The sequence below is a fragment of the Myotis yumanensis genome, unplaced genomic scaffold, assembly GCF_028538775.1.
Source record: "Myotis yumanensis isolate MYYU_CA2020_CCGP unplaced genomic scaffold, mMyoYum1.0.hap1 SCAF_4, whole genome shotgun sequence".
NCBI classification, from domain to species: Eukaryota; Metazoa; Chordata; class Mammalia; order Chiroptera; family Vespertilionidae; genus Myotis; species Myotis yumanensis.
This window is the reverse complement of record NW_027223755.1, coordinates 17303147-17330619: the sequence shown is the minus strand read 5'-3', so window position 1 is coordinate 17330619 and position 27473 is coordinate 17303147. Positions and strand designations below refer to the sequence as shown.

Below are 27473 nucleotides of genomic sequence, written 5' to 3'. Positions count from 1 at the left end.
GATTTTGACTAGAGCTTCTTTAGTAAGTGAAAGTTTTCTCTGCACAAACACTCCTGATTTTCTTCAGCAAAATACTATCAGCTTTAAAATTGTAGGTAAACAGTTCATTATGAACAAAAGACTCCAATAGATAATTGCTCTGGGATATTTTAATGCCTTCTGATCTGCCAGGTCCTTGGATTGGAGTACAAAATCCCTGGGACAAATCTAAAAGCATGCAGGAAGAGTGTATTGATTACTTCTTAAAAATGTGGAATAGCAAAGCATAGAGTAGGACAGAAATCGATATTATCTAGTTTTCTTTGACATAGGAGCAGGCTAGGACAATTTCAGGGTTGTCCATGATTAACTTGAAAGGCTCTCTAATCCAGTGTTTCAAAAATGTGAGCAGTACCTTTTCAAAGGAAAAATATATTAACCCATATTTCCACTGTTGATTCGCATTGTTTTGACTATGCTTATAAATTTTTATAAATATAAAGCTAGGTATAAACATCTTATACTCAGGGGACTTAGTCAGCTACAGAAACAAATTTACAAATTTAATATGAACTAAACTCCAAAGCCAATAAAATTAAAACTAAATTTATGTTATTAATGTAATGTGGTGAGTCATCTTGATATGCTGAAACTTAAGCTGTTTGAAATTTGAACATTGTACTGACTGCCACAGCATGGTTTCAAAAGTGTTTGACATGCCTATGATACTGGGTGCCATCTGTTGCCTCAATTTACTTACCGCTTTTCTCTACCCACACTCACGTGAAACTTTGTGTCATGATTTATGACATCACTTGGCCGTCACAACTGGGAAAGCATGGTGCACGTCCTTAATAACATCTATTCTTTTCTTGGTAGTTGCTGACTATCAGAGGTGTACCATTCATGCCATTACGACCTAAACATAAAAAGAATATAGAGGCAGTTCTAGTGAAGTCATCTATGTGATCCAACATATGATCATGTGATCACATGATGCAGCATCCATCTTTTTTTCTCTGTAGATTATAAAAATAACAACAGAAAAATCAAGAAATCATTGTTAGAAAATTCACAAAACCCTAATTGGAGAAACAAAATTATGCTTTTCGTCATTTCCAAGGTAAGTTTTCTCAAAACCCAATTTCTTCGTGCATTTTCACTGTTGATTGAATAACCAAGCAGCATTCTCCTTTCTTTCTCCCTTTCTGGCCTGTTCATAGGATTGAGCAAAGCCAAATTTTGACTTTTACAGACTCCCTTCCAGGTAGGGTGGCAAAAGGATTTTATTTTGGCCAAAGAGACAAAAGTGGAGGATGGCTCTGATTGCTGGAACAGTGATTTGCTTTTCTGATAAAAGTGACAGGTACCAAATGGTAAATTGTTTGTCCTTCTGTTGCTGGAGGAATACACTAGTGGAATCCCTCCATTGTTTGTGAGAGTGTGGTTCTTGGGGCCATTGCTGAAATCAGAATTTTCAGAAGCTACAAATGGGAGGTGAGAGGTGGTAGAAGGTTTTATTGGCATGGAGTTACATTCCTCAGTTTCCAATGTCCCATTTCCCCCAAGCTAGTCTTAAAAGAGTGGCAGCTGGGAGTTCAACAGAACCAGAAGGAAGGCCAGTGAGCTTCCGATCAATATAACAGCTGGGTGTGGTTCAGCATCCAAGCTAATTAAAGTCCATTAGTCCATGTGTGGAGTCCAACTTGGCCATGAGCCATGTGGGCACTGGGGAGCTCATCCCCCTGCCACAGGAGAGCCATGAACCCTGGAAATGAGAGGGTGAAAAGAGACAGAGAGAACTCACTTCTTTGTTTGGAAGTTAAAATATTTAGGTTTGGCACACTTGCAGTGCCCACGCCCATCCTGGCCACTAATTTGTCCCCAGGTATGACTGGCAGACAGGTAGGCACCTTTTCACTCATATCTTACTGGGCATGCATCTAAACTGCCTTTGTCTCATTCCTTCCCCTATGGCTCAGCAGGGAATAGACTTGGAAAGTGTTAAATGCAGCTTTTTGGCAAAGCTGTATGTAATAAATGGCATGCCTATATTATCTGGTCTCTCCTTTCAATCCTTTCCGTTAAATAATAACCAGGTTATTACAATGGCACCACGTCCTCTTCCCTATTGTTTCTGCCTTGAACATAGTCTGTTTTTTTTTTTGATTCCTGGAAATATGTCAGACATCTCATGAGAGATTAAGGCCATTAAGTGTGAAAGAGAAGAAAGATAAGAAGATCTTGTGTCTTTGGTGATTTCTAGATTTCTTACTAGGTAAACAATGTATGTTCCTATGGTGTAAGCCACTGTTAATCAGAAGTCCTGCTTCTCACATCTGGAAACATTTCTGATACAGAGATCTTATATTATCTTCCACCAGACCTTAGATATTAATTCTGTATTTTTACATGAATTACTGTATGCGTGTATACATACTAAGAGTCTTTGGCCCTTTATAACAATGTGATTTGGCTATAATTCGCTGCTACAGATAAAATTACAGAAAAGATGAAGGCTGTAGTTCATGCTGTTAGGTCTGTATAGCATTCATGCTCCTCTGAAGTGTTTACTTAAATTGTCGTTCTTTGAACCTAAAGTTGAAAGGGCATCTTAGAGAGGTTCTGTCATCTACCTCCCTCATTTTTATAGAACAGAGACGTCATGTGACCTTCCTGAAGACCCACAGGCCAAAGGTGACCGAGAAGCAGATAGTGACTGGCTAGCCACAGGAGTTAACTTACTTTGAAGAGTGTGGTGTTAGGAGGAACTCGTCTCAGTAGGGATTAATGTTGTTTCTAGCTGACTAAAAGCAGATCACTCAGCTGGCATCTTCTGCAACAACACAGTACATATTTATTAGCAGATCAGTGATAGGTTCCACAGTGTCTACAGACCTTTGTACAAAGCCCTGATAAAACCAGAGAAGCCAAAGAAACTACTGCATTCCTCACATACTTGAATTATGGTCCTTCCACTTTGTGAAAACCCATTTGAAAGAAAATACACAGCTGTGATAAAGTTCCTTCTTTATATAAAGCATAATTTTCTTATTTTAACATGAAGGATGTTTGAGAGATGCAACATCACAAGTGCTTTGGGCAGCTAAAAAAAATACAACAGAATTATTAAGGAAATGTCAAAGATAATATCAGAATATAGTGTGGCCTTGCCACATAGACCAGTGGTTTTCAAACAGGTTCTTAAAATCACTTAAGGGTTTTAAAAATATCAATGTCCAGGTACAAACCCCAAAATTGAATCGGAATATCTTAGATGGTACTTTGCCTGTAATATTTTTTTGTTTGTTTATTTATTATTAAAGCGCCTCCTGGGTTTCTAATGTGCTGACAGGTTTGGGAACCACTAACATGAACCAAAGGCAAGCTAATACATTTAAAAATGCTGCATCCTATCCAGAAAAAATACATTTTCTCCCATTTACCTTACTTTCTTTCATCTTTACTAAATAATAGGTTTCCTTTATGTCAAATTTCATGAGTTGTTACTTTCAGTCCTTGTCTATAAGTTCAAGATGAAAGAGACTATATGTCAATCCACAATCGTTATTTGACTCAAGAAAAGGAAATTATTACAAACATAAATATTCCAATGGAGGCCATATCACCAGATGCATGAAGAGAAAAATAAACCCAGCCCTCAATTTTTTTTCTGCTCATAGTCTTGGATTCCAATATGACATATAGCCCTTCAAATGGGCCTGGTTCAAAGGTGATGGCATAGTCATCAAGCTAGACTTGACCTTCTTCTTTTGAAAGTGGTTCTAAACTCAGATAACTTAAGTGGGTACTGGGTTGTGCTTCATGACATCCTCAAACAATACCCAAAGAACACTGCATCAAATAATGCCCTAACTAAGGTTGCCTCCAACTGGGGGAAGAGGCCAAACCTTTGAATCAAAGGAATAAATCAGCATTGCAGCATGCTGCGATCATAGCCAAAGAATCAGAACACTCTCAAGACAAAAGGCAAAATAATATCTTCATATCACTAGATGCCAGGTGCATTCTGAGTATCATCAAATTCCTGCTATGTGAAATAGGTGTATGCCCTTGGGAATCACGGCCAGGGTTATCTATGTATTCCTTATGTGTTGTTTGGGAAAGCTTTGATAGATGAGATAATTAGAGGTAGCCTGAGTAAATTTGGTGGCAATAAAATGGGGAAAAGCTTAGGAACTATTTTATATCTTCTATATGTCTGCATTCCTCCTTGGAAGCATGACTCACAATTAAGAGAATTCTCTTAGCATCTCTTAAATTCTGAATAAATCCTTTGGAAGTGTAGGGAAGCTAAAGATCATTTTTAAAAATTTTGTGACCCTAAGTAGCTCACATTCTAGGGAAGAAATGAGAGAGTAATAATCACTAAATTATTTGTCTGATTAAAGCTCAGCTATAGAAGTGAGACCAGAGGTTTCCAGGTATCAGCCCCAGTGGAATGAGGAGGCAATGACCATGGAATACAAGTATTGGAATTGCCCCAATCTTTTTTTGTGATGTCATTTGCCCTTCAGTGATTCCAGTCAATATTACATAGTAGAAGTTTATATACCAAAAGCCAAAGATGGGGCAAAAGATGGGCAAAGTGTTTGCCTATATTGTGTGAGTTCTCTCAACAAAATACTGGTCAGTATGATAAAAAAAAAAAGAGAGAGAGAGAAAAAAAAGTCCTATGTTTAAGTTCATCTTTGGAGGCTGGAATTTGGTCACATGCCTTTCCAAGGAGTCTGCCTCGAATTGATTTGCACTGGTATCATCATCATTTGGGAAGAGCTTTCTGCCATGGTTGTCCAGGTTGGAAAATCTATTTTCTATTCAGTTCTAGCAAAACATGAATAACTTATTGAATACTCAAAATAGCCAATACAAAGCTAAACATTATTGGTATATTTGAAAGAGGAGGAGTAGACTTAGGGCAAGAATGGAAGAGGAAGTAAAATTTTATAAAACTTTATATCCTCTAGGAGATGCTAGCCAAGTATTCGAATGGTGGAGATATCACTAATGAAGGAGGTCCATTCAGCAGCTGTGAATGAGTGACTATTATTGAAACCTGGGCAACAGATCCCAACTTTTTAAAAATACTAAGAAAATTCCTTTTAGAAAGATGATGAGGCTGTGAAGTCTTCATTATTATAACACCAGATTTATGGGAAGGCATGACCTGGAGGGCCAGGAAATGGTTAAAAGACTCTGATAACTTATCAGACTAGCAAATACTTATCAACAATTATAAAATCCATGGTTGGCAACAGTATAGAAGAAGAAGTAATTACCTCTTAAGGTTCTGGCAGGAGTTTGACAACATCTATCAGAAGGTTAACATTATACCTTTAACCAGAGACTCTATTTCAGAGAATGCATCCTAAGTAAGTAATCAGCAAATGTGTAAAGATGTTTGTAGAAATATATCCATCCTTATTTCTGTTACATCTGATATCAAAAATTAGAAATACCTAATTAGATACATAAATTACAGGAGTGCCAACAGAATCCCAGGTGACCATTAAAAAACATAATGAAATTCTTGGGCTATTTTGTACATGAAAATATATAAATGACATGTTTATAGTAAAGTCAAAATGCTGATAAGGAATAGTATGAATGATAAAATTCCATTTTTATTTTAAAATGTATATACATAAAAAAATCTCTGAGAGTATGAATTTAAGTGCTAAAGAATATACAATAAAGGATTAGCAATAATTGTCAATGGGCAGGACATTTTGTCTTGAGATACTTTATGTCCTTCATTATACATATTTATATTGATTCTTCATATTTCTATATTTTCTGAAATTTTATAAATATATAACCTTTATTATTAAAAAATAAAACAATGACTCATGTCCTTTCTTTTTTTAACACTTAACAGACCTAGAGGTTTGTGGTTGTCAAAGGTCAGGAACAAGAAAAGGTTCCGGAATCCTGAGTGTCGCATCAGTTAGGAATCAGTGTTATGAGTTTCATAGGAAAACTAAAGCTGCCTGCCTCAGCCAGAGGTCACACACATTTGGGGGACAAAGCTAACTACATAATTACTTTCCAAGAGTGAGGCATTCAGAGTCGTTTAGTAATCACCTGGGCTCAACATGAATTGTGCCTTATTCTACTTGACCTGTCTGTAACTTTAATAATGTTAATCATACCCTTCTTCCAGAAATCTCTTTCTCCTTAACTTTCAATTTATCACTCTCTCCTGCATGGTTAAAAGGCTCTGTGAATTTCTTTTTAAATGCTGTCAATTCATTTCTTGTTCCCATCCTGTGAAAATGCATATTCCCTAGAGTTCTTTCATTAAGCTTGTTTTGTTTGTTTATACTGTTCCTAAAAAATCTACTTTGTACTCAGTCTTACTCATTCACCCCTCATTAGTTTGTTCACCAACATTATGACCCATACCTAGACTCAGATACACATCTGTTCTGTGGACATTTCCAATTAAGTGGCCCAAAGACCTCTTAAAGTCAATATAAACTGAAGTAAATGTATTGCACACGTGCGCGCACATACACACACACACACACACACACACACACACACTTCAACCACACATTATTTTTTTGTATTTTCTTCTGATAAATGCTACTGTCAGCAACCTCTCCAAACACCAGAGCCTGCAGAGTAAACCTCAACACTTTCTCCCTCACTATTCCACAAAGTCCTATAAACTCTGCCTCTTAAGCAGCTCACTTATTTACACTCCACTTTCCACTGCCACTGCCACTGCCCTGGTTTAGACCAAGCACGTCAAACTCAAAGGCTAACACGGGCCAAATAAACAAGGTTTAAGTGTATGTGGGTTGCAAAAAAACAAAAGCTTCAATTTTTATAGAAACATAGGTTTATTTCAATAGAGACATGCTGAATACAAAGGGCTGAACTAAATGAGTAATCATTAACATAAAATAATAGAACATTTTAATAAAAATTAATATTTTTTCTTGAACATTAACTTACCAGACACTGAATAACTACACAAACTAACAAGCGTAATGCAAATAAACCTATTTTTCTTGTTCTCCGAAAGCGAAATATTTCCTGTTGCGCACACCAAACAAGTCAGTCAAAGACTAAAGATGTGGCAATTGGCTGCTAAAATATTCACTGCTAGTATTCGTGGAGAGAAATGGTGCGCCTATATGTAAGGTGTGTAAGGAAAATTAATGCAACATGATTATAGTAATCAGTCATTAGTGAACATTGTAGTTTGTTATTAATAATTATGTGTAAAAGTTCATCCTATCTAATAAAAGAGAAACATGGTAATTAGCCGTACGGCCACTACCCTTCCCATTGGCTAATCAGGGAGATACGCAAATTAACTGCCAGCCAAGATGGCGGCCGGCAGCCATGCACTGAAGCGAACAGGGAGGCTTGCTTGCTCCAGTGACTGCGGACTCCAACGTTCCCCGCCTGACTTGCCGGCCTCTCAGCTGCAACTCTAAGCAACTATGTTGCAAATATAGAAGCTAAACAAAACCCCAGAAACCTGCGTTAGTCAGCCAGGCTTCAGCCAGCTAGACCGCAACATTGTATCAAATACAGAAGGTAAACAAAGGCCAGAAACCTGCTTTCAGCAGCTGAGGCCTCAGAGCTAAAGCTGGCCCAGAATAAAAAAAAAAAAAGAAAAGAAAAAAAAGGAGCGGTTGGGAGCTTCAGTCACCCGCCAGCCTGAAAACGGCCCTCAGCCCCTCAGCCAGACTGGCCAGGTACCCCAGTGGGGACCCCCACCCTGATCCAGGACACCCTTCAGGGCAAACCAGCCGGCCCCCACCCGTGCACCAGGCCTCTATTCTATATAGTAAAAGGGTAATATGCCTCCCGGCACCAGGATCAGCATGACAGGGGGCAGTGCCCAAACCCCCTGATCACCCTGCAGCTCTGTGTGTGACAGGGGGTGGGGCCACAACCTCCCTATCCGCCCTGCTCTGTTCATGACAGGAAAAGGCGCCCCAACCCCCTGATCAGCCCTGCTCTGTGCCTGATAGGGGGGAGCTCCCCAACCCCCTGATCGCCCTGCGGCTCTGTGTGTGACAGGGTGTGGCGCCCCAACCCCCTGATCGGCCCTGCTCTGTGTGTGACAGGGTGCGGTGCCCCAACCCCCTGATCGGCCCTGCTCTGTGGGTGATAGAGGGTGGCGCCCCAACCCTCCCCCCGCCCCACGGGCCCTGCTCTGTGTGTGATGGGGTAGAGCCATAACCTCCCCATCGGCCCTGCCCTGAGTATGACAGTGGCGGCCCCCTGATCGGCCCTACTCTGTGAGTGATAGAGGGCGGCAACCCAACCCCCTGATCCGCCCTGCTCTGCGTGTGACAGGGGGCGGTGCCCCAACTCCCCTATCAGCCCTACTATGTGAGTGACAGGGGGGAGCTCCTCAACCCCCTGTTGGGCTCTGCTTTGTGCGTGACAGGGGGGAGCTTCTCAACCCCCTGATCAGCCCTGCTCTCTGTGTGATAGGATATAGAGAGAGCCCCAACCCCCCTGATGGGCCCTGCTCTGTGCATGACAGGGGGCAACGCCCCAACCCCCTGATCGGCCCTGCTCTGTGCATGACAGGGGGTGGCGCTGCAACTTCCCTATTGACCCTGCCTTGAGTGTGACAGGGGACGGTGCCCCAACCCCCCAATCAGCTGTACCCTGGGGGTGGCATCACAACCTCCCGATCCACCCTGCTCTGTGCATGACAGGGGGCAGCACCCCAACTCCCCAATCGGCCCTGCTCTGAGCCCAACCAGGGGCTGCACCTAGGGATTGGGTCTGCCCTCTGCCACCCGGGAGCAGGCCTAAGCCAGCAGGTCATTATCTCCTGAGGGGTCCCAGACTGCGAGAGGGCACAGGATGGGCTGAGGGACCCCCTCACCCCCCCGAGTGCACAAATTTCTGTGCACCGGGCCTCTAGTTATTAATAATTATGTAAAAATTAGGTTATGAAATTTTTATTAAAATGTTTCTTAGATACCGTTATATTGGCTGGGCCACAAAAATACTCATTGTTTGCCACATGCAACCCGCAGGCCGCGAGTTTGACATATTTGGTTTAGACCCTCTTTATATTTCTTTAGATTATTTTAATAATCCTTAAATGGCCCCTGAGTCTTACACAAAGCTTACATCAAGCTTTCTCCTGATATGCATATCTAATCATGTCATTCCCCTATTAAATTCTTCATGGGATCACCATTGCCTTCAAATTCTCCATCATCTTTTCTTACCATTTCAGACTCAAATATTTTTGTATCCTCACATATACTGTACCTCTAAGTTCCCCTTAAAGTAGTAAACTTTCTTATGCCTCCAAACATTTTTTCATTCCCTCTACTTTCAAGATTCAATTTGTCAAAGACCCACTTGAGAGCCACTGGAAAGTTAACTAGGAGACAATTCCAAATCAAGAGAGTTATTATTTGGGGAACCTGAGATCACATAATCAGGGAGAGAACCAGAATCATTTTCAAGAAAAACCAAGATTGGTGAAGTAATGGAATTTTGTGCCAAAATAATTGCCCTTAAAGAAAAGAAGAAGAAAAAAGGGAAGGACAAAAATAGGAGAGGTTAATGTGTGGTCATGTTAGTTTAAAGAAAGAAGGTTCAAAAAAGAGACCTTGGCTAGTAGTTCAGATTAAGGCAATAAATTTACAGTTGGTGCTGGCAAGCCACTTTAATTTGGAAACTGGGAAATGAAGGAAAGACAAGTATAATTGTTACCATTCCCCCAGTAACCAAGTCCATCAGTCTCTTTGGCCATTGTTGATCGAGTCAAATATGGAGACCTGTGACCCAAACTAGACCCTAATTCTCTCCCTTAGGAATTTATAAAGTGGAACAGGGACAACCAGAGAAAAAGGACAGTGTGAGTTGAGTTATATCATGACAATGGCCTATTGGTGGCTGTTTCTGACCTCCCCAGAACAGCCATGGTTTCCTCCTTCTAGGAGGCTTGGTTTGGACTACCCAGAGCTGTCACTAAATTTCCTTTTGGATTGGAGTGCGGGAAGCCACCACTTGCCAATACTGTCAGTGCACCAAGAAACTCGGAAGGCTGATGGACCTTGAGCATTAGCAGGGCTGGCACTAAGCACCTCATCTGTTTAGATAGTGGTGGCTCAAGGCAATTCCCTAACCTGGTAATTCTTTTACTGTTTACCAAACTTTACCTTTGATATGCCTGTATGCATTGCTAAAGGGCAAATGTGTATTCAAGTAAATAAATAGCAGACCAGGCCAGAAGTCGGTGTGTCTCTTCAAGAAAGAGGCTCTCCCTTACCCCAATGCCTTCTAAATTCATATTTCTTGTATATCATTTTCATTTGTGCATCAGCCCCTCCTTCAGATCCTGAGCCCAGCGTGCAGGTCGCGGCACTGGAGTATACCAAAAGGTCTTCGAATTATCTGAGAACAAAGCAAGTTGGAGGGCAACATGTTCAATAGGATTTCTATTGTGTAAAAAAGAAGGTTGCTTATAATTTAGATTTAAAACAACAACAATCTGGATGCCAGGAATGCATAGATTTCCAATGTTGTGGGAGGTGCCTGCTGACTTGCATGACAGTAAGCCAGCTGCTCTCCTGGTTGGTGTGGTGCCTCTAGTTAGCATCATGCAACCTGACTGTAGATATTGTGAAAATACTCAACAGAGATAAGCAGACACCAGTGAAGAGAAGTGTTTGTTGAGGGCAGGGTGTGTCTTAGGTAAAGCTGTAATACAGCACTCCCCACGAGAGGATCCCTCTGGAAGAAATGTTTCCTACACACCCCTCCACATGGACTTATTGGCTATGTCAACAACTAAAAGTTTGCTTTCCAGTAGATAAAAAATGAAAATTAAATGTTGGACGAAATGAGCCAGGATTATCCTGGTGAAGATGTAGCCACACAATCATAACAAAGCAAAATAATTCCAGGAAGGACATTGTTCAAATTGACCTATGTAGCACAGGCAAAGATCAAAGTAAGAATTGAGATAAATCAAGGTTATAACTAAGGGAGGTGAACTCTGACACATCCAAAGACTTGGGCAAAAACAGGAAAGCAAGTGGTAGGGACAGTAATAAGCAGTGTCAGACACTGAGGATTATTCAGGATGAATATGTAGGTGCTAGAAGAATCTATTTGGGAACACTTTACAATATGTCCCTCAACCCCCATGTTCATTATTTTATGGCAGCATTTACCCTACTGAGATCATTGACTATCTTCAGCTGTTCCCCACAAAACTCAATTCATGAAGGAGTGGGACTGCATGTTTACCTCTGGATGCTCAGCATTTAATAGAGTATCCAGCACAGGGGAGACCATGAATTGTTGCTGAAAGCATGTTGAATGAATTAAGACATTTAGCATATATTTGGAGTACAAAAGAAGCATTTTAATCTAACCTAGATAACTATGGAAGAGATTGACAGAAGCAAATATACTTAAATAAAAGTATTTCTAAATATGCAAATAAAATGCCTTCATATAAAATTCTTTTCCAAATTGTAAATAATGGCTTTATTCTTTGGAGAAACTTGGAAACATTGAACTGATGCTGGAGATAGGAGGGAAAAAAGCAAATTCATCTTGCTTGCAGCAAATTAAAGTATGCATTTTCTTCTTTTGCCAAATCCCCATATTCCAGGGGAATAATATCTTTGTGCTTTTCCTGCATATTTATGATCATCTGGTGAAGTGTTTGTTAATCTTTAACCTAGCTGGGATCAATCACAATATGCCTTTACACCAAGTAAAATATTTGCACTGCCTTATTGGACACTGAGAACTGTATTTAAAAACTGCATGTTCATGGTGTGATCACATCTTAAAATGTCCCTGTATCTATCAAAGAACTATTTATTTTAAAATATCAACTCCAACTTTGAAACCTCGGGATGCAGAATTAAAATTAGTAGAAAATCAGAAATCAGAGTAAATCTAATTGCATTAAGATTTGTTCATGATCAGATCATAACCTAATCCCTCCCAAATGTCCCCATAGCCCTGCTATATATATCAGGATGCTATATGCTCTTCTTCAATTACAAAGAACAACAGATGAGATAGTTACAAAGTAGGCATTCAAAGTTCAATTTTAATTAGCTTATCTAGTATTTATAGAAAGGTAATAAAAAGAAATCTTACCCTAGCCGGTTTGGCTCATTGGATAGAGCGTCAGCCTGTGGACTGAGGGGTCCAGGTTTGATTCCAGTCAAGGGCACATGCCTGGGTTGCAGGCTTGATCCTCAGTAGGGGGCGTGCAGGAGGCAGCTGATCAACAGTTGTCTCTCATCATTGATGTCTCTACCTCTTGCTCCCTCTTCCTTTCTCAATAACAATATTTTTTAAATATGTCAAGGAATTGCCATGTATGATAAAACCATTCTTATCAGTATCTACAAAAACTTCAGCACTAGAGTGAGTTAGGCAAAGCTTGGAATTGCATTCTACTTGTGAGAAAATCCAAAATAATAGAGTGAGAAGGCTTTCAAGATGCTTACTTTAAATGTTCTAAGATTCAATATGGCTTTTTTTCTGGCTAATATTCAATGTTTAGAAAAGAAATGTCCTGCTAGTAATATTATAGAAATAGAGTTAGAAAGTTAAAGACCCCATAGCATAGTGAGAAGGATGAGCTAGAACTCAATATGAATAACAGCCCCACTATTCTTGACAAGTTATGTAGCCCACTTGAGTCTCAGTCTACTCAACTGTAAGATGAGATAAATAATATCTATCTCACAGAGTTGACAAGAGGAGTGAAGAAAATGGGATAAAGTAAAATTCCTGTTACAAGGTAAGTGCTATAGAAATGTATCTGTTTGGGAGGCCTACTGATTTTTTTTAATACATGATAATTTGGATACAAAGGGAAAGCATATGTACAAAGGTGAAGAGAAAAGACAAATATAGTTTATAAAATCAAAGCAAATTGATATGCTGAAATCTAAATGTCACTTGGGGATGAAAAATCTGTATTGATTTCTGATGGCTTGGACAGGGTGTGGAGTCAGCCATCACCCCACAATTCTTCCAGCTCTTTGACATTCAGAAAATGATCACTCAGCCACTGAACTTATAGTTTGACGGATCTAATAAAACCTTCATTAAATTGTTACCCTTTCATGTTTCATTGTCTCTGTAAATTGAGGAAAACCCTGATAGAAATCCTAGCTAAAATAATTTGGGAAAATATCATTTTATTCATTGCCTTTGAACTGAATTCAGAGAATCTTTATTTTTACATATATTGTCTTTGACAAACATCACTTGAGATTAAAAATATTTTCAATTTTATATTTGTTATCATCAGCATCTCTCCATTAGCTGTGATGTGTCTTTAAGGTTTTGATCTAAATTTTACCAACATTTGGAAAATGTACAGTCTGAATAAACAATTGGCTCAAAGCAATCTGTTAAATTCTGCTAATCCCATCACCCATCATTTTTATCAGGAATTACAGAAAAAAAAAGTAAAAGAAATTTTCTCATGTTCCTGCCCAGAGGAGTACTAATGGGTTATGAACCCTTTCAGAGTCACAGAGGAGAGAAAGAGAGAGAGAAAATGGTTGCCTTGGTAACAAGGTAGACCAATCAGCTGCATACACACTCTCTCCAGATCATCTAATTTATTCAGTAAATGCAGGCTAGAACAGGTGGCTAACCTAAATGATGCCAATAAGCTTTAGTTCTCAAACATACGCACCCTCTACATTTTCTTATACATAAAGTTTCATTCTTGTCCTTCATAAAGGAAAAGTTAACGGCGCATTTCCGTGTGCAATGTATCATATTAGTAGTCAGAGGAGCTGTCAGTACTTGTCACTTATGAATTTTCTAACAAAAAGAAAGGTATGTGATTTCAAGATTCCTATAATAAAATTCCATTAGTTGTATTTTAATAAATCAAATATTGCTGTGATTTTTTAATACCAAGAGAGTTTCCCCTACATTTCACAATTGCTCCCAATAATAAAGCATCATGGACATAATTACTGGCCTGGTTAGGTAGCTCAATTGGTTAGAGTGCCATCTGGAAAGGGATACACCAAGGTTGCAAGTTCGATCCCAGTCAGGGCATATGCAAAAATCAAACAGTGAATGCATAAATGAGCAGGACAACCAATCTCTCTCTCTCTCTCTCTCTCTCTCTCTCTCTCTCTCTCTCATTAATAAATTAAAAAAAGGAAAAAGCAATTTCATTTCCTTAAGCCCTCTGAAAGCACCTGGGTATTTGTAAATAATTCTGGATTGTAAAGGAGAAGAAAGAGAGAATCATAGTAAGCTAGTTAAAGCTCTATTAATTATAGCATTGAATAACCACATTTGTTAAATCTGAAGTTATAAAGAAAAATCTGGAAAACTAACATTAAAGCATAAACTTTTTCATACTATATAAGGACTTCTATGGTCTGTGCCAACCGCAACTCCAAACACTTCCAAATACATCCTGATTATCAATCAACAAAACATCAATGAAATCTGCCCTGCACATATCTGCACTTTGCATTTGCTGTTGTTTGTGTCTTAACATGTCCTTCCGGTGCTGGACTGTCTTCTCAATGCATATCTATCCCTCAAGGCTAAAATCAAACAATTTCCCTCTCCAAAGCCTTGCTCACCTCCCCAGGAAGAATTACAAACATCACACTGTGCTCCCTCTGCAAGTAATTGCATTGTTTGTTTTTATATCTACCTTCCTCATTAGATTGAGTCCTCAGACCTTAAAAGCAAAGACTATGTTTTATTCACTCTTCATCTTCAGGTAGTACCTGACTTATAATATGAAATAATAAATATTTGATAAAAAGATTAATTAATGGTTGAAAGAATGAGTGCATGAATGAATTAAATTGTGCTTTTTTGACACAAAATCTGCACAAACCTATTATATGACAAAACATTTTTTAAATTAAAGTAAAAAAATCTCACTTAGACAAAATCCAATGCAGTGTGTTTGTATGAGTAAAGAATCTGTATATTTTGAAAACTTTTCTGCAAATGAAATCTTAAATGTAGCTTTTCTTTTAAACCTGAATGTCATTCCATCATCCAGACTGCTATTCCTGCTCATTCCCCTCTCAAAGCATTTCTACCAAAAACCACAGGCTTCTAAAAGCAGAGCTTGACAGTATGGACTAGAGTTATTATCATTTCAATTTTGCCTTCCTACTTCCCAGTACATGGTATTCACATAAGCAAGTGTTTGTTGAAAAATGACATTTAAAATAGGAAACAACATTAGCTGGGAAGATCAGGTCTCCGCATGTCTCTATTGATCTGCTTTTGAAGTCTTTCAATTGTTTCCAAAGGTGACCCTTGCTGCCTCAGGATGTTTCCGTGGCAACAGGAATGCCTGCTTCCAGCATGTAGAGAAAAGGCATCTCTGTTTGTTTTATATCCCAGCACCACCCAGAGATGCTATGTTCCTTTCAGGAAAGCAAAAAGCCCTCATTTTTAAGTTGCAGATCATCTCTCCAGTTCACGGGCTTCCCATTACTCTGAAAAACAAGAGGTGAGGATCATTATCTGGCAATCGCTTCCTCATCTCATGAAAAGGATGCAACCTCTATATTGATGCATTTGTATTCTCCTTCCCTAATTGTCCCTCATGCCTGCCTATGCACTCAAACACACAAACACGCATACACAAACACACACTACACACACGCATACTTACACACAAATACATACACATCGTCACATCCTCGTTTCTTTCTTTTTTCATTTTCTGTATTAAAGCTTTTCGCTGACTATCAATTTTCTCCTTTTTGTATGGTATCAAATTTATTTATTTTCTATTTCCAGCTGAGGCTTCTTTGTACATCTCATTTTCCAACATCCACCAAATTACAAATTGTGGTTAAATGTCAACCTATATGGCTAAAAAAGACTTGGTTGGAGCAACTGGCATTTGATCAATAATATAAGCACTTATTATTGCAAGATTAGATGGAAAAATAAAATAATCCTTGACATTAATATTGTTTATGATCAATTTCCCTTTAATTCTCATTTGCTTATATTTTATTTTAAATGGTATAGCAGCATTTTATTTGTCATGCTTTATGCCTGCCAAAAGCAATTTGAGAACATTTCTATTGCTTCAATAAAACCTCTTTGTGCCAATTTCATGTAGTTGCGCAGTCATATCATAAAGTGGCTGGTGTCAAACAAACCTCCATATTAGTGAAATTCTTTTGTCTGGATTTATTCCTGCAAAGAGGAAGAATATTAATGAGGTTATATATAGTTTTGCTGGGGGAAAATTATTCTTAAAAGATGCTTTCAGATATAATTTTTGTAGTAATTTCAGCAGGTAAATAACTAAATAAACTAGATTTTTATAGTGCATTATCAAAAGACTCAAACTTATAGCCCAGTATTTCCAATGTAGAATGTATAGAATCCTAAGATGAACAGTAAAAGTACAATGACTTCTTTCATAACCAAACTATCTATGGAATACAATTTTTAAAATATTATTCAATATATAGTGTGACAGCCTGGTCAGGGTAAATCAGTGGTTGAGCATCAACCTATGAACCAGGAGGTCATGGTTGGATTCCCTGTCAGGGCACATGCCTGGGTTGTGGACTCGATCCACAGTAGGGGGAATACAAGAGGCAACCAATCAGTGATTCTCTCTCATCATTAATGTTTCTATCTCTCTCTCCCTTCCCCTTCCTCTCTGAAATCAATAAAAATGTACATATTTTTAAAAATACATAGTGTTACAAATCCATAGACCTAAAATACATTTATTCTAATAAATTCAGAAGTGTACATCTGCAATGGACCTTAGAAAGAATGTAATTCTTTAATTTATACATGAGAAATTGAACACCAAGAAATGGTAAGAAATATGCCCCTGCAAATTTGACTCAAGCCATGGATGAGTATCAGAAAGTTTTTTTATTTTTATTTGCTTACCATATGAAATGTCCACCATAAAGTTGTTAAAGACAAGAATTACATTTTGCTCTTTATTGTTAAGTGTTTTATTTTATAACAAAATGCTCAACTTTTAACAATCTCTAATAAATTATTTATGCGTGCAGCATTGGTTAGGAATTCTCCCAGCTAAAAGTAACAGAAAACACCACTTATGGTGACTTAATAAATATTGATTTGTTTTTCTGACATAACCAGGAGTCTTGAGAGAGGCAGCTGGCATTGGTTCAGTGGTTTTAGCGTATTAGGGTTGGCATTTCTAAAATTCTCCTGGGATTTCCTCATATCTACCTCATAGTCACAAAATGGCTGCAGTAGCTTTCAGCATTCCAGTCTGCCTTCAAGAAAGAAGGAAGAAGGAGCCATGCCACCATGTCTTTCCCTTCTAGCAAGTAAATAAAGTCTTTCATAAAGTTCTTAGCAAGTATATGTCCGTGTCTCAGTGTCTAGGACTAAAGAATATGGATACTCTCATTGCAAAAGAGATTGGAAACATGAGAACTTAGTTTTTTCAACTGTCATAATAGAGATGACAATGGAGAAGTGGATTTGAAATACCTGAGGGTGAGCTAAAAAGAATAGATTCTTAATTTTAGATAGACAGATAATAGGTAGATAGTAGATGATAGACAGACAGATAGACAGATGTTAGATAGATGATGATAGATAGATGATGATGACGATAGATAGATAGATAGATAGATAGATAGATAGATAGATAGATAGATAGATGATAGATAAAATATAAAAAGAAATCAAGAAAGAAACAAAGTAAGATATCAAAAGAGAAAACAGGAAAAATATATTCTACTTCAATCTTAAAACAGAAAAATGAGGCATTTAAAATAAGAAACAGGGAAGACATGAAGCTGCACTTAAATGTTTTCTAAATGCCTTCCATGATTAGATCCCAGAAGCATGCTCAGTAGACTAGTTTCACTAGTGACCAAAGCAGCCAACAGAGAGAGTATGACCATCTCAATGGACATTAAGAACTTGTATGTTTTGCCAGTTGGTCAGTCAAGGGAAAACTCGGGGAAACTATTGCTGAAAACTCACTTTGAAGTGTCTGAAATTTAAAATCGTTTTACTGGGTGAGTAATTTAATTTTTGCATACTCTTCTTAACACAGACTTTGAAAGAACAATATTATTACAATTTGTCATTTGACTTTAAAGGAATTTCCAAGTATTCTGAAAGTGCTATGCATATTTATAAAAGCTCTTTTTAAAAATATATATTTTTAAATTTATTTCAAAGAGGGAGAGGGAGAGATAGAACATCAATGATGAAAGAGAATAATTGATCGGCTGCCTCCTGCACGCCCCACACTGGGGATCGAGTCCACAACCAGGGCATGTGCCCTAACTGGGAATTGAACCATGACCTCCTGGTTCATAGGTCAATGCTCAAACACTGATCCACTCTGGTCAGGCTGTAAAAGCTCCTTTCCTTTCACTCAGCATAGTCCAGTAGAAAAACCAAGTGGGCCAGATAAATTGCCATAAAATCAAGTCAACAGGCTTACTTTCTCAGTCATACTTGCCCATTTCTCTTTCTCAAAACAAGTGTGAAGGATTATGCTGACTCCTCCTCTTCAATTCTTGCTAGAATCTAATAAGTTCCATGATAGAGGCTCTGTTGTCTTGTTTGCCGCTGTATCTCAAGTATCTCCAACAGTGACTAGTACAATGCAGTCATTCAATAAATAGTTGTTGCCTAAGTAGGTAAAAAAAAAGTCAATCCTTTGTAGATCAATTGCCTAATAGGCAAATGATATTCTCCTTTGAGGTGAAATTTAACACATCAACATAAGCTGCACAGTAATAGAGTTAAACATCAGATCCTTCTTCAGAAAATAGCTCATTGATTAAAATAAAAAAAGAAATTTGGATTATAAATGTCTTAAGAGTGAGAACCACATGCCTATCTTTTTGTCTTCATTGCCAAACCCAGTACCTAGCACATAGTAAGTGTTTATAAAATGAATTGCTGGTCAGATTTTATAATGCATAATTACTAAAGTCGTAGCAATCAATATTTTGCTTCAAGCCTTAAAATAAAACTATTTTGACACATTTCCAATACACATACAATCCTTCAACTTCATTCTTAAGAATGGTATTTAACCTCTAAACATTCACCTTGTCAATTAGTGGCTAATGAAAATCTGAGAGGAAATTCATAAGGCCCAAGTCAGAGTAAAGCAAACATTTATACATGCATGTGCATATACACAGGTCATATAGCTCTCTTTTCTCATATTATTCTGGGCTTGTAAAATAAAATGTTCTCAAAGAGAAAATAAAGCAGTCAACTAAGAATCCTAGTGGATTTGTCTCTAAGGACACAGAAGCAAATCACTCTATGAAGAGCAGGATTCTATAAAATAGTGTTTATTAATTTATACCTATGCAATTCCTACAGCAAGTGTAAATGAAGATAGTGCATTTCTTTATGGCATTGCTTTTTTTGAAATTAACTCTTTTTTATTGGCACCCAAACCATCCTTAAAGCAGAGCTCCCATGAATGCCATGGTACACACCATTCCACAACAGAGCAGCCGGTGAGGTACATATGTGCATCCTTAACAAATCAAATGTTGCATCATTTAAATACTTTTAAAACGGGTTTACTTTTTCAATTGTGATATTTTTACAGTTACATGCAAGTTTAGCTAGGTGAGCATGATCCTATGTTCATATGCTGTGGGTATAAATGTACACATTTAAAAGCAAACCCTATAATTCGTGCAACTCCTACTGATTTCAGCAAAACCATACCATAAGCAGTCAGTATCCTTATCCCCTAACTGCAAGCACAAATATATTTTCAGTGTAAGCATTTTATTCCATAATGAAAAGGAGCGACATCAACAACAAAAGATCCAAAGCAAAATGTTCAAAGACAGAAATAAGTCAGTTGCAAACAAAAGGCTGATTGAAGCCCTGTTATTAGGTGCATGCATATTTAAGACTGCTCTGCTCTTTTGATGAATGGACCTTCTTATCATAATAAAAATTTCTCCATATTTAATTTAAAAAAAGAAAACAGAAGGCTGGAGTGTTCATTAAACATTACCTTTTTCTCATGGTGAGGAAGATGCATCACGGTCATTTCTGTGTTTTCTCACAGTGCTGATTTCAAACCCCCAGCTGAGAAGGCAGCTGTGCGGAGCAGGGAGCTGGTGAGCGCAGCAGGAGTCCTGTTCCCTGATGCTACCCCCAGAAATCCATGCTTTCTTGCAGTTGCTGTGTTGTCATTAGTAATGCCAGAAATATGAAATGCTGTCCTCTTTTCTGCAGCAGTGATACAAAGATCACAGCGATGTGTCTTTAAAGACTTCCAAAGCCTGAAGCACCCTCTTTTTATTGTTCTTTATTTGATGTAGCTTCCAGAGAGCAAGCACTGGCTACTTTTCAAGGAATTTGAAATTCTGGAGAACTTTCATTAATCATTATGCTAATGGAATAGATGGCAAAACAGACATGAAAGTTGAAGCATATGGGAGAGGGGATGGTAAGGTTGATTTTTCCCCTCCCCTACCAAAAAAAAAAAGAAAGAAAGAAAGAAAGAAAGAAAGAAAGAAAGAAAGAAAGAAAGAAAGAAAGAAAGCAAGCTTCACTGTTATACAGCAATTTTTTTCTAGGTTGCAGCTATGAAAACCTTACCTAAAAAAAAAAACCACTATATCTTATATCTGTGATTAAGGTAGCAATATGAAATTAACTGCCACCTAAAATCAGGCTACATTTCTTAAGAGCCCTTGAAAATTGAATTAATTTGTCTGTTTCCATCCAGTAGCATTAAAAATGGTTTATGAAGTGCTGGGGAAATGACTTAAAAAATAATTACAGGGAAACTACTGAACAACAGAAGGGCTGCAGTTGCTGGCTGCAAGGCATGATTGATGTTACAAGATTGTCATAAGTGAATTAAGTGTGTCATATTCAGAGCTAGGAATTCTGGTGGGGATTAGCCTTCAACATCAAAGAAAAAATAATTCGTTGTATTTCTGAAGGTAGCATAGGTGTTAAATATATATTGTAAAGTATTTATAAACTCTATGTTATATCCACACATATATACTATATGCCTAATGTATAAAATTACATTTCTATGCATAAAATACCTATGTGTGTTGCTATGTATATTCAGGGATATTAGGCTTCAATAGCTAAAATAATATTTACTATGTTTCAGTACTTTAAATAATTATAAAAATATTTAAAATAAAACTTGAACACTTTCAATTTTCATATTTTACTCAATTTATGTTAGACATCAAAAGACAATGAATGAACAAAAACTCTCCCTTTAAACAGGTTCAACAACAAAAAAAGAAAAGATTCAGACATAACTTGGCTCAAGAAACTCCCACAAACACTAACTAGTAAAATCTGTTTTATGTTGTATTACTTAATGAACTTTTATTCATAATTTTTAAATCTTGAACAGTAATTTTAATATATATTTTATTATTGAGTATATTTCTGTTATTACCTGAAAGCAACAATCAAATATCAAAGTCAGTAAAAATTACTGACAAAGAGGAATACATTTTAAGAGTGTCTTTTATTTATATTTAGCAATTTTATAAGTCAATATTGGAAAAGATGTAGAGCTGAAAGATTAACATTTAGAATAATTTATCTAAGGATTATGTCATCCAATAGGTATTTATGACAATGTACTTGGTGTCTAGAATTTTATCTTGTTAATTTAAAACCAAGATTACATCAAACAAAATTTCAGATAACACACATTATGGAGTTATTTCAGAAAGTCTCCTTGGTATTTCAAATGGAATTCCAACCAAAAATATTTGGAAGACTAAAAAAAACTAATACATTTTTTTATGACTGCAGAACAAATGGCCACAAATTTAGCAATTTAAAGCAAAATAGTCATCTCATTTTGAAAATTTAAATGCACTATTTTTATAAATAAGTTTAAAAATGTTGCCTTAGCATCTTGTTGTATGATCATAATAATTGTTTTCATTTACCCATTCATTTATAATACCTATTGTTTTGACTTCTGCAAATAGTTGAAATTTTGCCCTGAAGAAATTATGTAAGTATTTTGTCTACTGAAACACTATTTCTAAAGATAGCAAATATTTCATTTTAGTCTCAACACATATATGCAAGGCCATTCAAAGTGCTATGCTTAATAAGAAAATGAAGACAATAAGAAATTGAGCAGATAATATCTACAATAGTAATATCTTAGAGATGCCTTTTCACCATTCTCCAAAATAATTTTAGATACTGACAAAACACAGATAAAAAAGAGTGACCTCACAAATAATTATAGAAACTCAAATCAGTTCAAAATTACATTCCATTTTGCCTATTAAATAATTTTTATATATAAAATTTACAATCACAATGGAAGTGCAGTATTATATATTACTGTTGATAGTTCAAACTGGTGTATGACAATTTGACAGGAAAATAATGACAACAGAGAAATCAAAGGGGGAAAATGACCAGAAATTAATATTAATGGCCATGTCTGGGATATTTTTATTTATAATGGTGCTCAGCATATGACATCAAAGAATTGAAAAAGTGAAAAAAATGAACTGTTCAACAGTAAATAAATCATTCCAGAAAGTGAAAAATCAGTGCTGGCAATGGGCAGAGTGAGGCTGTGATGAGCAACATACACAAAACATCAATACTCATCTGTGAAGTGTGGCTGTGACCAGGTCTGAAACAAGACAGAGACCAGGACTATCAGCAAACACAAAAAACCACCCAACATCCCCTCTTTGTATTAACCCAAGTGACTACTACTTATTTACCAATGATAACACAGCACCACTTTAACCTTCCTACCACCTGGAGAATTGCCAAGATAGCCAATCCCTGAATTGGCCCTATTTTTGACAGCATCCAATTCAGAAATGACGCCCTCCTCTTTAAGCCCCATTTAGAACCGCCCACCATAAGCCAAATCTTTAAAAACCATCTCCAAGACCCTTCTACTGAGACCTCCACAGTTTCTCTGGAGAGAACTCGCCCTTGCTTCATCAAGTTAAATAAGCTTACTTTGTTTCTCTCCAATGTGTTCTCCTGGATTTTGGCTGGTGGATTTCAGTAAGTACTTGACCTAGACCTTAGAAAATGGAGAAGGTATAGAGGGGAAGAAGGAAGATTCAACCTGGAGTGATGACATATCCATCTGATAAATTAGGAAACTAAATTTTAGATGGGGGGCAATCACTCCAAGGGTCATTCGATGAATTACAAATTACAAATTAAATCAGCTCTCACATGTGTCAAAGATTTATTTCTGTGGGAGTCAATCATCACTTGCTGCAGTATCTTCCCTGAACCAAGGAAGGTTCACACCAAAAAGCCACCTAAAAAGCTTCAATGAGAACTTTCTGATCTAAACCAGTCGTCCCTCACAGACACCATCCATCTACTAGGATTGTCCTCACAAGACTACAAAGAGATTTCTCTGATACCCTGCTACATTTTTATGTTCTTGTAACTCTGGGTTGGGCCAAAAATTACAAAAATAGGAGGAAATACTTCTTTGAAATTAACTAGCTTTAAAAAAAAATAGAGGAAAAGAAGATCAGTCAGATTTTGATAGAGAAAACTTATGCCAAGTTCTAAAGGCATAAAAATGCCAAGTGCAGGAAAGGATATATTTCAAACTTTAAATTGGGTCTGGAAATGTTGCAGGGATAGATACATATGGCAGACAAACAGAATGCATGCCAAAAGAGGCAAAATGAGTGTGAGAAGGTGTGAAGATTGATCTGTGCATATGGGGAACATTAGCCAAAGAAAATATCTGTATAGGAAATGGGCCACATTTATACAGACAAGCGAGACCAGTGGAAGAAGTTGTGAATGTGCTATGAATGAGGAACCAGAAAAATTACAGTTTGACATTTTAGTATATTTTTTCTTTTTATATTTTTATTTATTTCAGAGAGGAAGGGAGAGGGAGAGATAGAAACATCAATAATGAGAGAGAATCATTGATCTGCTGCCTCCTACATGCCCCCTACTGGGGATCGAGCCTGCAACTTGGGCATGTGCCCTGACCAGAATCAAACCATGACCTCCTGGTTCATAGGTTGATGCTCAACCACAGAGCCATGCCGACCTGGGCCAGTTTGACATTTTAAATGGTCTTAGATTCTATTTATTCCCCTCTCTGATTCAAAATAAGTATTTTACTTCTTTATCTAGAACCATCCCTTTCCTCTTTTCCATTCGGTTAGCATAGAACGCATGAAAGAAGCCTGATGCTCTTGTAGAGTTTAAATGTAGACATATCTAAGAGGAATCTAGAAGGCATGACCAAATATTTATTTTATCTTATTTCATGTTTTCCCATTAATCATTAGAGAGTCAGCACTAATTGGAGGGGTTAGCGAGGAGGGTATCACATGAAATGTAATAGAATGACTCATATGTTAAGGGAAGATTTTAAAATGGAATACATACTGAAAAGTATTATTATTCTGAAAAGGTAGAAGGCATAGCATTCTTGTGTCTAGTTGCAAGGTGTCCTATTTATAGAGACAACTCTATTAACATGTATCGAGCCATGACAAAGGTATTTTCACATTTCAACATCATCTTAGTTAAAAGCAAAAGCTCATCTGGTGACTTGGTTTTAATGTTATATAAAATATATATGACTGGAATAATTACATAATGTTCATAACAAATGATCTCAAAATCTTAGAAGCTTAAAACAACAAATATTATCTCACATTTTCTATGGGCCAAGCACCCTGCTACGGCTTAGCATGGTCTTCAGGCTCATGGGCACCCACAAGGCTGCAGTCATGGCAAGACTTGACTGAGAGAAGATGTACTTTCCTGGCAACTACTGATCTGGCTTCTGTTTCCATAGTGCTTCCAAGTCCTTAATCTCATGTAAATAGAATCATGAAGTACATAGCCTTCTAATATTGGTATTTTTTATTAGTAACTAGAGACCCGATGCATGAAAATTCGTGCAAGAGTAGACCTTCCGTACCCCAGCTGCCAGCACCGGCTTCCCTCTGGCACTCGGGACCCAGGCTTCCCTCCTCCTGCCACCAGCAGCCCCCCGGGACACCGGCTGGTTTCCCTCCCGCCCCGGCTTCGTCAGGAAGGACATCTGGAATGATGTCTGGTCTAATTAGCATATTACCCTTTTAGTATTATAGATATTCACTTAAGATTTTCTCCATATCTTTACATGGTTTGATAATATATTTCTTGTTATTGGTGAATAGAATTCTATTGTATGGATATACCACAATTTGTTTCTCCTTTCACCTTTTGAAAGAAATAATGATTACTTCCAGTTTGGGGCAATTATGACTAGAACTCCTATGAAAAGTCATGGACAGGGATGCAGATGTTTATGTGGGCATACGTTTTCAAGACAATTGAGTAAATACCTAGAGACACAATTTATAGGTTATAAAGTGAGTTTCTGTTTAGTTTTATATCAACGTTGAACCTAATTATATACATGAATACTAAGTTATACAATTTTTAACATAATGTGATTTATATATTTTTATCACCCATTCCCTCCCCCCCAAAAAATGCATCTAGTGAACCATAAGAAAATTGGGAGAGAATGAATTCAATAATTACTGTAAGGCAGCATTTCCTAAATTGGCTTCTACTGAGGAGGGGAGGAGTGGGGAAGAAATATTAAATGGAGATAGAAAATCTTACTGAAATTGTAAAGGTTAAAGGAGTATTTGAAGAAGTAGCAGTCAGGAGTGGAGGGAAAATATCTGAATTTGGGTATTAAAATACATACTGGAGAGAAATAGTAGAGTCTTTTTTTATAGGATATTTTCTTTTAGTAGAGTCTTTAAAAAATCAGTCCTTGAGTGGGGAAGGCATATGAGAAAAGAGAGACACAGCATACGTAACTAGGGAGACAAAGTAAACAGCAGGGATGAGGAGCGCATGAGAGTATGACTGGGGGATGAACCCTGGAATCATTAGAAGGATGTGGATTTTGGTTTGATATGCTTCCCGGATAATAAGCCTAATAGCAACCTCAATTTCTGATTGACAAGAGACTTCCATGAGTAATTTTAAGACCTGTTGTCCCCTGTACCTTCACCCCTTTTATGCCAATGTCTTTTATGAGAATGTTAACAACTCTACTGCTCTCTGAATTGCCTCACAGGTTACACTCATTCACTTCTCATATGTGAAGGGGCTCATTATAAAAGTCACAAAGAAAGAAAAAGATTCATAAAGTTGCCTTATAATTCAATCTTTAGTGCAGAAATATGATGTTTAACGTGTAATTTATTATGGCTACTGAAATGCTTCTTCTGGGAGCATGTAAATGAATGGTGACTGAACAGGTGGTCACTAAAATAATCAAATATAAGAAAATAGGGTGCAGAAATGGTTCATCAATAAATGCTATATCATTGCTGTCACCATCTCACACAGGGGAAAGCACGCTTCCCTAATCTTGCTCTCTGCTCTTGCTACCAGGGAACCTCTTGACTTGCCACTTTTTTGGTCTCTAAAACGATTGGACAACTATTTGCTTCTCAAGGACTTCTGACAGTCAGAAGGCAAAATTCGGAAGCTCATAATGGATGCAGAATTAAGTATGGTCTTTGTTTCTAAAATATGTATTTCCCATATAAACTTCTATAATATTCTCATGAGGCTTAAATTCTGTTTTAAATTAGCCTCACTTAAACAATACTGTAATTCTAAGTTTTCACTATTTCTTCAAAACTCTAAAATACAAAGAACCCAAATTGTCAGCTGCAAAAATATGCATAATTGAGGTATTTTGTAACTGTGGCATTAAAAAATATAATGTGCTGTTGAACTTCATTTATAAGTTAATTAAATGGCAGTAACCTTTTATAAGGATGAGTTAATGAGTTCTTTATTTCTTCACCTTCATTGTTCTTACTCTAGGATTGTCTGTATACACTAATATGGAGAGAAAATAGAATTTACATCCTTTTGTAATATACCTGATATATTTGTATCAACCTGCCACCATTCTTTTATTCTAACCTGTTAGTTTCTTATTGAAAAAGCTTCCAAAGTTACCAATGATATGAAAGACACAAAAGCACCCATATCTAAAAGAATCCAAACATATGAGTAGCTGAGTCTAACAGTTCTCCATGTCATTGAACAGTGAAAGTTGTGAGACATTAAGCAGGCAGCACTCACTGCATTTGCAGAGTAGGGCTCTTCTATTGTGTGTGGAAGGCACTAGATCATGGGAGACAGCACCACAGACTTGCAAGGAGCCTCAGTACAACCTCATCAATATTTTCAAAACACATCACATGCCTCTTGTGCTCCTCTGAGATACATTAGCAACCTTATTAGATTCTCTGTTTTGAATTATCTCCCTGTCTTAATCCTTGACCTACTAATGTCTCAAAATGCATTAAAGCAACAATTAGTCCCTTCTCTGCTCTTTTCTTTATGCTGATTAGGCATTTGGCACTCTCATAAGCATAATAAGACTCATTTTTCTTCCCCCTATTTAGTGTGATAAG

General features: G+C 37.3%; 1 long non-coding RNA gene across 1 annotated transcript; it reads right to left on the bottom strand.

Annotated features, from left to right (window-relative positions):
* Positions 1–11428: 11428 nt before the first annotated feature.
* Positions 11429–20416, bottom strand: LOC139008563 (uncharacterized). Its single transcript, XR_011471160.1, has 3 exons — positions 20015–20416; positions 18461–18651; positions 11429–15479 (listed from the first exon to the last, which is right to left on the bottom strand). It is a non-coding gene; the product is annotated as an uncharacterized lncRNA (long non-coding RNA).
* Positions 20417–27473: the final 7057 nt, after the last annotated feature.